The sequence below is a fragment of the Pteropus alecto genome, unplaced genomic scaffold, assembly GCF_000325575.1.
Source record: "Pteropus alecto unplaced genomic scaffold, ASM32557v1 scaffold210, whole genome shotgun sequence".
NCBI lineage: Eukaryota > Metazoa > Chordata > Mammalia > Chiroptera > Pteropodidae > Pteropus > Pteropus alecto.
Window position 1 is genome coordinate 10876 of NW_006431288.1, and position 12644 is coordinate 23519.

Consider the following 12644-nt stretch of genomic DNA (forward strand, 5'->3'; position numbering starts at 1 on the left):
CTGGCACTTGGATATTATAATTTGAGGCAGAGATAATTTTCTTACTTCCAATTTTTCAATGTTAAGAAGCATCACTCTTGATGGGCACTTGTGTTGCTTCCATATCTTGGCTATTATAAATAGTGCTGCAGTGAATGTAGGGGTGCATATATCTTTTTGAATTAGTGTTTTGGGTTGTTGTTTTTTTTTTTTTTTTGGATAAATACCCAGTAGTGGAATTTAAAGAAGATGTGGTACTTCTATACAATGGAATATTACTCAGCCATAAACAATAATGAAATCTTACCATTTACAACAAAATGGATGGACCTAGAGAACATTATGCTAAGTAAAATAAGTCAGATAGAGAAAGACAAATGCCATATGATCTTATTTATGTGTGGAATCTGAAAAACAAAATAAATGAACAAACAGAAACAGACTTGTAGATTCAGAGAACAAATTAATGATTGCTAGATGGGAGGAGGGTAGGGGGACTGGGTGAAAATGGCGAAAGGGTTAAGAGGTACAAACTGGTAATTAACAATAGTCATGGGGTTGTAAAGTACAGCATAAGGAATACAGTCGACAATATTGTAATAACTATGTATGGAGCCAGGTGGGTACTAATCGTAAATTATATAAATGTCTATGCACTGTGCTGTTCACCTAAAACTAATATAAAATACTATTGAATGTCAACTATCATTGAAAAACAAAAATAATAATAAAAAAGGAGCGTCATTTTTCCCATAAGCGGTCTGAGGTGACCTCCGAAAATGGTTCACTGTCACTTGACCCAGAATATCCTGCAACATCATGCAAATCAAGAGGTTCAAATCTTCATGTTTACTGTAAGAACAGTTGTGAAACTTCCCAGGCAATCAAGGGTATGCATATCCAAGAACTATATGAAGGATATCACTTTACAGAAGCAATGTATGCCATTCCATGGTTACAATGGTGGAGTTGGTAGGTATACTCAGGCCAAACAGTGGGGCTGGCCACAGGGTTTGTGGCTCAAAAAAGTGCTGAATTTTCACTGCACGTTCTTGAAAATGCAGAGAGTAAAGCTGAACTTAAAGGTTTAGATGTAGACTCTCTAGTCACTGAGAACATCCAGGTGAACAAAGCTCCCAAGATGAGGCACAGAACTTACAAAGCTCATGGGCGAATTAACCCCTACATGAGCTCTCCCTGCCACACTGAGATGATCCCTACTGAAAAAGAGAAGATTGTTCCTAAACCAGAAGAGGAGCTTGCACAGAAGAAAAAGATATCCCAGAAGAAAATGAAGAAACAAAAACTTATGGCCCAGGAGTAAATTCTGTATCAAAAAAACGTTAATAAAATTAAAAAGCAAAAATTAATTAATTAATTGATTGATTAATTAAAGAAAGAAAGAAAGAACCTCTCTACCCGCCAGTAACTACAACTAACGGGTCACACATTTGTTTCATCTTCACAGCCTCAGAGGAAAAGAAAACTTTACTTAAGGGAAAGCTTGAAAATGTCAGGGATCTAATGAATAGGAACAGAATCTTCCAGGGTAACAGACATCCAGGACTCCATCTTATCATTCATTCAAAGATGAATATGTGTGAGCAAATGCCATGATGAGGCCTCGTGGTTAAATAAATTCCCAAGTTGATAGGAAATTAAAAAGTTGCTCTCCCAGCTCTGGCTCTGGCATATTATCCATCTGAAGTATGTGGCTCCATTAGCCTTTTAACTAACAGCTGCACCCCTCTACAATTATCAACTTCCACGGGGCCTCATTCACTCCTTTATAGAGGAAAAAATCATTCAGGTTTATGCCTTACCCTCAAAAGTACCTTCCTTTGACTTCATAGAAAAAAAAAGCTATTCGATCAAAAGAAACTACACTTGGGATCCCCTCCCCTTCCACCCTGCTGGTGTATAACCTTTGCCTTTCTCTAAAACCTAAAATACAGCATCTCTTCCAGGAAGACTTTCTTGGTTTCCAGCGCCCTCAACAATGGATAAGTTGGAAGGCATCTTAGAGATCTGGAAGGGAGGTTCTCCACCACCTCTGCCAGCACTCCTCCCCAGATTCTGGTCAGTAGGTTTGAGATGCAGCCTTAGCTCTTGCATTCTTTCAACTTCCACAGGGGATTATGAGCAAAAAATAGGATGGGAAACTATTCAACTAGTCCAGCCCTTAACTTACAGATGAGAGCATTGAGACCACATGATGCTACAAAGAATATCATGCATTCCTTAGTAGAAAGCAGCTCTTTCAAGGCAGAGACTTTATTTCCTCTGTGGCTCTAACTCCAGCACCTAGAACTATGCCTATCTGGCATGTGGCAGAGAAGGAAGGAAGGAAGGAAGGAAGGAAGGAAGGAAGGAAGGAAGGAAGGAAGCATTTTTCTCAGGTTATATGGAAGATTTGTAAAAGTGACCATGTACTGGGTCACAAAGCAAATCTCAACAAATAATGAAAATTCAACATTTATAGATCTAATCACATGTAGTAAAAGGACAAAAGTATGTTAAGACAATAGTTTCCCTGACAAAGGCCAGGAGAGACAGGGAGGGAGAGAAGGGGATGAGTGAAATGAAGTTTTACTTCTGCCTAAAATATTTTATTTGAGAGGAGAGAGGAGATAGGAAGGAAGGAAGGAAGGAAGGGAGGACGGAAGGAAGGACGGAAGGAAGGACGGAAGGAAGGACGGAAGGAAGGACGGACGGGAGAGAGAGGGAAGGAGCAAGGGAGCGAGGGAGGAACCCTTGTTAACACCCAGGTTAAGCCACAAAACTGGATTCTGGTCCAGGATATGACAGTCTTCCTTAAGAATTCTGAGTCCTCCCTGCCTCCCAGGCTCTGTAATTGCTTCGTATTATAGATCACAGTCGGTCACAGTCCGCTCCGGTGCTCAGTGTCGGGACCCTGCTGGAGCATACACTTTAGGGAGTGTCTAGGGGCCCGGGAATACCTCAGCTGAAGGTCGGGGATAAGGAAGAAAGTGAGGACTTTGAGAAAGGAGGCCCAGCCCTCAGGGGCGGAGACGGGCGGGCCGGGGAGGGCCGGCTAGTGGCTCAGCCCAGGCGGGCGGGGCGCTCGCTCGCACCTGCTCTGTGGCGGCGGCACTCGGACGGCTAGTGGCCAGCGGACGGCTCGGAGGCGCTCAGCGCAGGTGAGATGTACTCTGTGGGCAGGGGCCTCGGACGCAGAGGGGACTTGAACCGAGAGAGGGATGGGACAGGGACGGGGCCCAGACGGGACAGGAGAGGGAGGAGCTGGAGGACTCAGGGTTGGGGAAGCAACCACCGTGCCCGCGACCCTCTGTCCGAACGCCTGCGACCTAGAATCAATTTGCTGCATCCATGGCCAGTTGGGTCGCCCATGTTGCTGGGTGAGGGAAGCTTTGAAGTGTGAAGCCCCTCCTTTCCATTCCACCCTGAGGATTAGAGGACAACCAGGCGGTGATGGCTCGTGTCTGGCCCAGTACAGCTTTCAGTGGGCTCCACGTGGCTGTGGGCACTTACAGTCCTACTGTCTCTCATTGTTAGTTCCCATCCACAAATGCACCAACCAGATGCTGACTTTAGGCCAAGAAGCTGGAATCTAATAGTAAGAGGAGAATGGTTGATTAAATCCCCGGAGCCCTTATTCCCCTTCCGCTAATAGGCCAGGATGTCAGAAGCTAAGGGGTGAGGTTAGCAATGGTTGGAGAGGTTTATGTGAGACCTAAAAATAGGTTTAGGTGACCCTGTCTGAATCCAGAGAGATAACCTCTGGAGATAGGACCCAGCCCTAGATGTAAGAAAGATTTGTGTTTTAGCAAAGGAAACCCATGGCATTATGAAATAGATCGTGTGAAAATTTAGGCAGGCACCTCTCCTAAAATTCACAGAAATGCCCATTTCCTTCACTTTCTCTTCTGCCATGTTTCTGTGTCTGCCATTGCTGCCCTCATCTCTTCTCATTTTCCCCACCCACTGCTCTGTCTGGCTCATAAAATGGCTTAAGAATTTTATCTGTATTTTTGCAATCATTTTAATAGGTAGTATGACTTAGTGTTCATAAGAAACACGTGCTGTTTTTAACCAGGTATGCAACAGTGTAGGGGAGAATCATGATACACTGTGAAATATGGAGCCAGTCCCACTTCAGACTGAGTTCTTCGTGACTGAGCATTTGTTGGCTTCATAATAATGTAATTACTCTGTTCCTAGAGTTTCTAGAAAAGATATGGAATTGATGTGAAGGCTTTATTGAATATGGTCCTTTAGTTTCACAAGGGGAGAGTGCCAGACATAAGCAGAGTGAGGCGTGATTCTGGTGGTGCACTATTTGTTCTGGTATTTTGGGAACTAAGCATTCAATTCCCTTTTTAAAGAGCTTTGATTTCCTCTCACTTCTTCCATGGAAGGTGGAAACAGTACCATCACTTATTTATTTCATACTTTGTGATTTTCCTTATATCCTGTGGATTCTTCCCTCACCCATTTGGTGGCTATTGGTTGAGATGGCCTAGGTGAAGCTATTGAATCTCACATTTGGCACCAGTTTTTCTATTTGGTGTCTTCCCCAATATTCTTGGTTATGTCTCTTGCCTAATCTTAACAAATAGCACTTTGAGATTGGATTTGGCAAGCGCTGGGGGAGAGAGGGAGCAAAGAGAAAAAAAAAAGACTTCTGCTTTCTTATCTTCCCACCATGTTCAAGTTAACATCGGCTTAATTGGTCAAAGTACAGGTGTTGCCTATGTTGGCTATAATCAAAGGATTGTCTCTTTTCCTCATACACATCTGCTGGTTGAAATGGATAAGGGCAGTTTTACCATGTGTAGAGCCACTCCCATAGCCAAAGTTCCTGTTATTGCAAAACTTTTTATAATTGTGGGTACAAGAACTAAAGTCACTACTGTGTCATCAGTTAATGAGTGCATATATAGACAGAGTTCATATCTATACTTGTTTCTATAGACAGGTCATAAAACAAAAACTAGATTATTCACAATACTGCACAATACTGAATATGAACAATTAGAGGCACAGGTAAGTGCTGTAATCTGCACACTTCACTTGAACTCAGCTTCCCTTTTAACTGCCCACCCTCTACCTCAAATATTTACTGGGGCTAGAAACAAACAGAGATTATTTGAATTTTAGCTGTTTTTGTTTCTCTTGTCTGTTCTCTTGTGTAAAAATAAAATGAGTCAAAAAGAGAAGGAAACATAAAAGATCTATCAGCCTTTTGTGTTGAGTGAAGAATTAAACTGAAAATATCAAAGCATGCTCATATATTTCCCTTGCAGGATTTAGATATTGTAAGCCTTTATCAATATCTTGCTGGTATTAGATCATAAGGGAACTTTACAGAGTGCAAGATGATTTCTGTAAGCAGCACCCTGAGGGAAGAGTAATAGCCTATTTCATAAATGTGGAAACTGAAACTTAGAGATACTGAGCATCTGGCCTGGTCTTACCCATCTGTTAAATGGCAGCCAGGACTCAAACCAGAACTTCTTCCATTATACCACAGCTTTCACCTGAGTGGTTCTGTTTGCTTTAATTTCAGGATGAGGAGTTATGATTTGTTTTTCCTGCACATTTCTTTAATATATTCTCTGACTTGAACTCTTAGAATCTAAATTTAGAGACATTCTTGTTTGGTATATTTCATGCCCACCTTTGTTCAATGTAATCACAAAAATATTTATATTTTAGAGCTGAGGATAGCCTTAAAAATTATCCAAAGAAGAAAAGTGGATTCAAGAAAAATTAAGCAAGTACCCTATGTTGCTTCCCCAAATCTACTTTGCTGAAGAATTACAGCTAAAACCTAGGTCTCCCAATGTTCAGACTACTGCTCCTTCAGGCATGTGATCCCTTGAGGATTTCCTACATACATAAAGTTTGGTTCGACTGATTCTATTGCTTTGGGGTCTGTGACAGCAAACCATAGCCTCCCTGAATCCTATAGATTCTTCCACTCTATTCCATGTTCCATGAGGGAAAGGGCCTTATTTGTATGGCCCATTGTGTTATTCTTAGCACAGTACCCATAGTAGACACTCAATGGAATATATTCAGTATCTATCAAACAAATATTTGAACAAGTGTGAGATGTCACTTGGACTTCATTCAGCTACAGTAACAGAAAACTCTACTCCAGTGACTTAATAAGTAAGGAGTTTGTTTTTCTCAAAAAACTAGATGTCTGGAAGTGAGAAGTCCAGGCTCCTTCTGTCTCCCTGCACCACCATCCTTAGCATGCAGCTTTGGTCCTCATTGAAAGACGACCATCTTTTCTGTGCCTATCAAGAGGGCAGAAGGCATATACCAGCTGAGTCTGTCCTTTTTTAAATAATAATATCTTTCCTGAAAGCCCCACCCAGGCAACTTCTTTTATCTTATTCATATAAGAACTATGTCACATAACCACTCCTAACTATAAGGGAGCATTAGAGAATTTAGTGTTTTAGTTGGATACATTGCCAATACAACAAAATAAGGATTTTGTTAATAAGGAGGAAAGGGAGGGTGGATGTTGATTGGGTAGACAACTAGCAGAGTCTACCCTAGTATATTTGAGGAGTCATTGCCCCTTTGTCCCTACATAGGTTGTGGAGTTATTTATTTGTTTGTTTTATTCTTTGGTTTACTAAAAAAGCAATAGATAATGCTGTGGATCTAGGGGACCTTTTTAAAATCATAGAATCCGAGGCCCTCCTCAAGAAATGCTGATAATTTAGGCCTGAGATGGGTCTATAAATCTGAATAATTAACTGGCACTCTGGGTAATTGAAATGTGGGTGGTTGCAGGATTACAGCTTGAAAAACACTGAATTTGGGGTGGTTTAGCAGGGGCACCTTCATTTTATTTCCCTATCACTTCCTTTGAGGATATCACTTTCTTTTTTAATTTTCCATTTTGGTCAACATAATAAATGTATAGTCTTAAAAGTCATAAGTTCTAAGGTCTTTTCTGGAGTCTGTATTGAGCTGCCTCTCAGAGGCAACTACGTTCAATGCTTTGGGCTGGTTTTTTTTTGTTGTTTATTTGTTTTCATTTTTATCACCATATTCCCAAATAATGCTACTAGCTATTTCTTTTTCTTTTCCCAGTTCTAGGTAATACTTATTGACTTTCTATTTTGAAGGAGGAGAATTTTGCTCCCTCATACACCTATTATTTTATCTCACATTCACTTTCCTTTCTGGAAAGGTCCCAATAGTTACATCCTAATTTTTTATGACATAGCAATGTTTAGTGTTTACATTATTATGACTACGCAAATATTATTCACAACTAAGCCTTGTGATAAACCATGATTTTTACACTTCCTTTCTTGTACAACCTTTTTCTATCCCCTGGAGTTAGTATATTGCTTTATCTTCTTCAACTGCTTAGTTTTTTTGAGTACTCATTATCAATTCTTGCTCAAACTTTGACAGGATGATAAAATTCCTCTCAATAGAGTTAAACATCAAGTAAATAGCCAATTTGATTTTTGTCTTCTCGGAAAAATCCCTGCTCCACCTTCCATATCCCCCATTCTCAGGGACTGATTGTTCTCTGACCCCCTTGTGATTCTGGGAGCTTCTAGGCTACCACCCTGTGAATTGTACTAGATTCTCATTTCTTGGATTCCATCCCTTCTCATTCTCTGGTTTTGCTGGAGCATAGCTTCCTGAGAAACGGCACGTGGAGGCAGAGGCAGAGGCAGATTTATCCCAGAGCTGAAGAAGCTCATGGGCCCCTGTAAGGGCTGCAAACTGTCAGGTGGGGAAGAAAAGCCAGGTTGCCACTGAGAAGCATTTCTGGTAAATTTTCTAAAGACATTTTAAAAGAAAGAGCCCTAAACCTCCATGATTCCAATTTGTTATGATTACTTTTCTCAGTCTAAATAAATATTCATTTTCATATCCAGTTTTGTATTTGTAATTTTATGATTTTTTTTCTTAAAGACAGCTCTCAAAATTATATAAAATTCAAGTGCCACAAGACTTGATTGCTTTTTGAGATCTCGTACATTCAAGATGTCATTTTTCTTCCTTCGCATTTAATTGATCATTTGGCTGAGTAGAAGATATTAACTGGAAATAATTTCCTCTCACAATTTTGAAAGTATTGCTCCATTTTCATCTACCTTCTTAGAGTGCTGTTGAAAAGCTGATGCCATTCTGATTTCTGATCCCTTGGATTTCATTTGAATTGCTGAAAGTTTGTAAGATTTTTTTTTCTTTATTTCTCATGTTCTGATATTTCTGATGTTGTTAGTTGATAATGGGTTGGGTTTTTTTTTTCAGTCATTGTTCTAGGTCAGGGGTCTCCAACCCCCAGGCCTCTTACCTGTAGTGGCCTGATAAGACAGCCAGCGAAGCTTCATCTGTATTTGCAGCTGCTCCCCAGCACTAGTTACCAACTCAGCTTGACCTCAGATCATCAGGCATTAGATTCTCATAGGAGCACTAGTCCCTGGTGCCGAAAAGGTTAGGACCACTGTAGGTACCTTTAAGGCCTTCTCAATGTAAAAATTATATTCTTCAGTTCTGGGTGGTTTTCTTCTATTCATACTTTTCTCCGTTCTGTCTTTCTGAAACTTATGTTAATTATTGAGATGTTGGGACTCTTGGATCCATTCTCTAATTTTCTTATTTTTTCTCTTCTATTTTTAATAACATCTCTTATCTTTTAGTTCTAATAAATCTTCCAACCCTTCTAGTAAATTTTTACATTTCTACCATTATATGCTTAATTCCCAAGGGCTTTTGTTTGGGTGGTATGGTGGAGGGGCTTCCAAATGTTGCTTTGTTTTTTTGTTTTTTTTTTTAATAGTATCCTGTTCTTATTTCATGGATGCAGTATCTTCTCATATTTCTCTGAGAATATTAACTGTATTTTTTCTACATTTTAAAAGTTTTCTTCAGCTGACTATAATATGTGATATTTTCAAAGCCTTTCTGTTGTTTTTGGTTCTGCCTTTCATGTTTGGAGCTTTGTTCAAATGTCCATGTTTAAGAACGGTGTACTAAAATGCAGTCTGGGAGTTTGTCTTATAGAGTGGCAAGCTTCATTGCAGAATGATTAGGCAGAGCAGGCTTTTTGGTGGCTTATCATTATGTCTCCAGCAGCTTTCTAGTATAATCAATTTCTCATTAGAAAGTCCCCATCTCTAGCCATTTATTCCTGTTTGAGAAAAAGTCACTAATAACTTAGATTTATTAATTATATAATGTGTTTAATAGTAGAGATTTTTGTTTTTGAGGTAGGTTAAGTGGCAGTCTAGGAGTCAAAATCAGAACTTTGTTCTTGACTCTGCCTACTTTGAAGTACCTGGTGCTTCTGTGCATCCCTGTGCCCCTCTATGCATCGTTCTTCCATTAGCAACATAGAGACTATCAGAAGGCTTCCTTGAAGACTGAGTTTTTTATTATTAAAAAGTAAAAAGAGAGATCCTAGGGTAATGAAAATCCTGTGAGCACATGTACAAGTAATTGTTTTGGAATAACCATTTTCAAAACATTTATTACCCACCTATAATGAAATACTTATTAATCTAGAATAAATTGAGGCCTTTGAACCTCTATATCATGGCAGTGTCTGTCTTAACACATTGTTAGGAGATTTAATTAAGTTGGAAAAGAATAATTCGCTAGTATTTTTCTTTAAGACTATATTGGGAAAATATTTTCCTAATACCTCTAGAGAATGTCCAGCTTATAGAATCTGAAAGAGAATTTCTGCCCTTGTCACTCCAAATCCATAATGGTTTTCCCTTGTGCAGCCTGACATGTGATAATCAAAACTTGGGGCAGATTCATCACTCTTCTTGCAAAGAAAGTTTTAGATCACCAGATAGTATGTTACAGGAATGATTCCTGGTTTACTTTCAAAGACTTCTTAATTGGAAAGCCTAGGCATTAGATACTGAATTTTCTACTTTGGCTTTTCTTTCCCAGGTACCTTCAAATACTTGCAAACTCCTTGAAGGCTGGAGCCCAGGCTTGTTCCTGCATCACCTAGAACAATGCCCAATACGATAGGAACCAGATGAATGTTGTTTGAATTAAATTGACCCCATTATCTATTTTAAATGAGCCCTTCCTACTTGTCCCTTTGCTGTTTCCTCTGTTTCTTCTGCATCTTTTTATGTCACTTCCTCTTGGATGATGCTACCTTATTCTCAAAGTTGATATTCTCAAAGAACAGCTGTATGAAAACAGACTGTGAAGTTCTCAAACTACCAGGCTTCCAGGTAGAATTTCCAGGGATGAAAACTCCCCATATCATTTTTCTAAAAACACAATAATTTCTTAGGTTATCACCAAATACACTACATCTTATCCCATCTCTAACCACAGTTCTATTTGGAGTCTTTTCTTTCCTTGTGTTCCACACCTCACCTGTACTGTCCTTCACTTCTTCTGCTCTCTTCGATCAGGCCCCTACTTCGATCCAAGCCTTGTCTTTGTTCTGTTCTGCTGTTTCTCTTTCTCTCCCCTACCTTTATTTACTATCAGAAATATTTTGTACAAAGCACAGTGATGTACTAATTTCAAAAGACCTGCCCTATTAGGCAGACACCTTTTCACACCTAATCCAGGCCCAGGATGAAAAATCTCTCTCTTGTGGCTGTTTTTGAGATCATTTCTATGCTTTGGTCTCACTGAGGCTGTTTATTTTTGTATGGAAGGCTCTAGAACAAGAACTAAACTACACTGTAAAGTAATAAAACACTGTCAATTAGTGATTCTCAAACGCTACCACTCACTATAAAGTGTGTGCTCCCACAACTTGAAGCTTAGCTAAGAATAGCCTGGCATAAGCTGAAGTCTCTCTTAATGCTTGAAAATTGATGCTACCCCAAAATACATGTTTTAATGAAAATCATTTTCCTAAAATCTTTAGGTGAAATTAATACTCCAGGATGATATACCATGTTGGCCCTGTGATTTCAGATATTTCTTTGCTTATTCACATACCAATCTTAGAGGCACAGTACTAGACGGTCTTTTAAGGACTCATCTAGCTCTAAAAATTACATTAAAAAGTAATGGTACTAGCAACCTTACAAATGACTGGATTTAGGAGATAGTTTCTTCATGACTCAAGGTTAAGTCTAAGTTGCATCAGTTCAGTTTAGATGTAAGAACTATTATTATATGTCAAGCTTTGTGCTAAGCCATGAGAAGTTTAAGATGAAACAGTTAAGGTTTCTGCTCCTGAGGAGCCTGTAGTCTAGTAAGACATGTAAATGTGTAATTTTAATGTGACGAGCAAGGTAAGTGATAAAAATCAGGATATGTATAAGGTACTACGGTAGCACAGAGTTGGGACATATAGCCCAACCTGGAGGTTCATAGATGGCTTTCTAGAGGAAATAAGGCCCACCTATTGAAAACTGAGTAAAGGTAAGTAAGATGAAGAAAAATTAAAAGGACATACTAAATAGAGGAAATAGCATGAGCAAAGTGTACATCATAAAGTTTGTGGTGGGGAAAAATGGGAGATGAGGCCAGAGAGATAGGCAAAGAATCAAGTCCTGGGCACTGTAGACCCCTTTAACCATGGTTTCACTTTTCATGATTTCAGTTACCTGTGGTCAACTGCAGTCCAAAAATTTTAAACTGAAAATTCCAGAAATAATCCATAAATTTTAAAATGCATGACATTCTGAGTAGTGTGATGAAATTTTGTGCCATCCACTCCTTCCCACCTGGGATATGAATCATCCTTTTGTCCAGTTGTCTCCATGCTGTATATGTTCCCTACCCATTAGCCACTTAGGAGCCATCTCAGTTATCAGGTTGACTACTGCAGTATTGTGGTGCTTGTGTTCAAGTAACCCTTAATTTACTTGATAATGGCCCCAAAATGCAAGAGTAGTGATTCCAACAATTCGGATATGTAGAGAACCCGTAAAGTACTTCCTTTAAGTGAAAAGGTGAGTAGACAGTACAATAAGATATATATTTTGAGAAAAGGAAAGGAGACACACTCACATTTTTATGATAGTATATTATAAATATTCTATTTTATTAGTAGTTATTGTTAATCTTACTGTGCCTAATTTATATGATAAATTACACTTTATCATAGGATAGGAAAAAAAAACATATATGGTTCAGTACTATCTGTGGTTTCAGTTGTCCACTGAGGGTCCTGGAATGTATCCCCCATGGATAAGGGGGACTACCGTATATGTAATGCAAAAGAGTGTGGACTGAATGTGGTGATTAGTGAATAAAATATTTTAAATTCCATAGTGGTGTAGTCAGTTTACATTGTAGGTAGATGACAGACTGCAGAGTGGAAAGATTTATGGGCAGTGGGACTAGAGGCATTGTAGTAGTCCAGGCAAAAGCCTTTAAGAGCCTAAGGGAAATAATTGTTGTATGACTAGAAAGGAAAGAGAGAAGACCAGCAAATTTGGGGAAGCAAAATAAGCAGAATTTTTTAGTCTCTTGGTAAATTGGCACACTGCAGGGCAGAGTGAGGGACAAAGAGGAACAAGTCTAAGATGACTCCTGGAATTCTGGCTTTAACAGTGACTGGATGTTAAGCCATTACTCAAGTTTGGGATACAGAAGAGAAGCCGATCTGGTGAAGAAGGAAGATGAATTCAGTTTGGAACATGTTGACTTTACGGTGTCTAAGAAACATCTGTGTTTACATACCTGCTTGT

At 39.3% G+C, this 12644-nt stretch overlaps 1 protein-coding gene across 1 annotated transcript in view; it reads left to right on the top strand.

The window, feature by feature from the left end:
• Positions 1-2829: 2829 nt before the first annotated feature.
• The window catches only part of TMEM45B (transmembrane protein 45B), a 31299-nt gene continuing 21484 nt past the window's right edge, over positions 2830-12644 (top strand). Inside the window, exon 1 of the mRNA XM_006905780.3 lies at positions 2830-3140. The gene's annotated coding sequence lies outside the window, so the exon portion shown is untranslated. The remainder of the gene's footprint in view (positions 3141-12644) is intronic.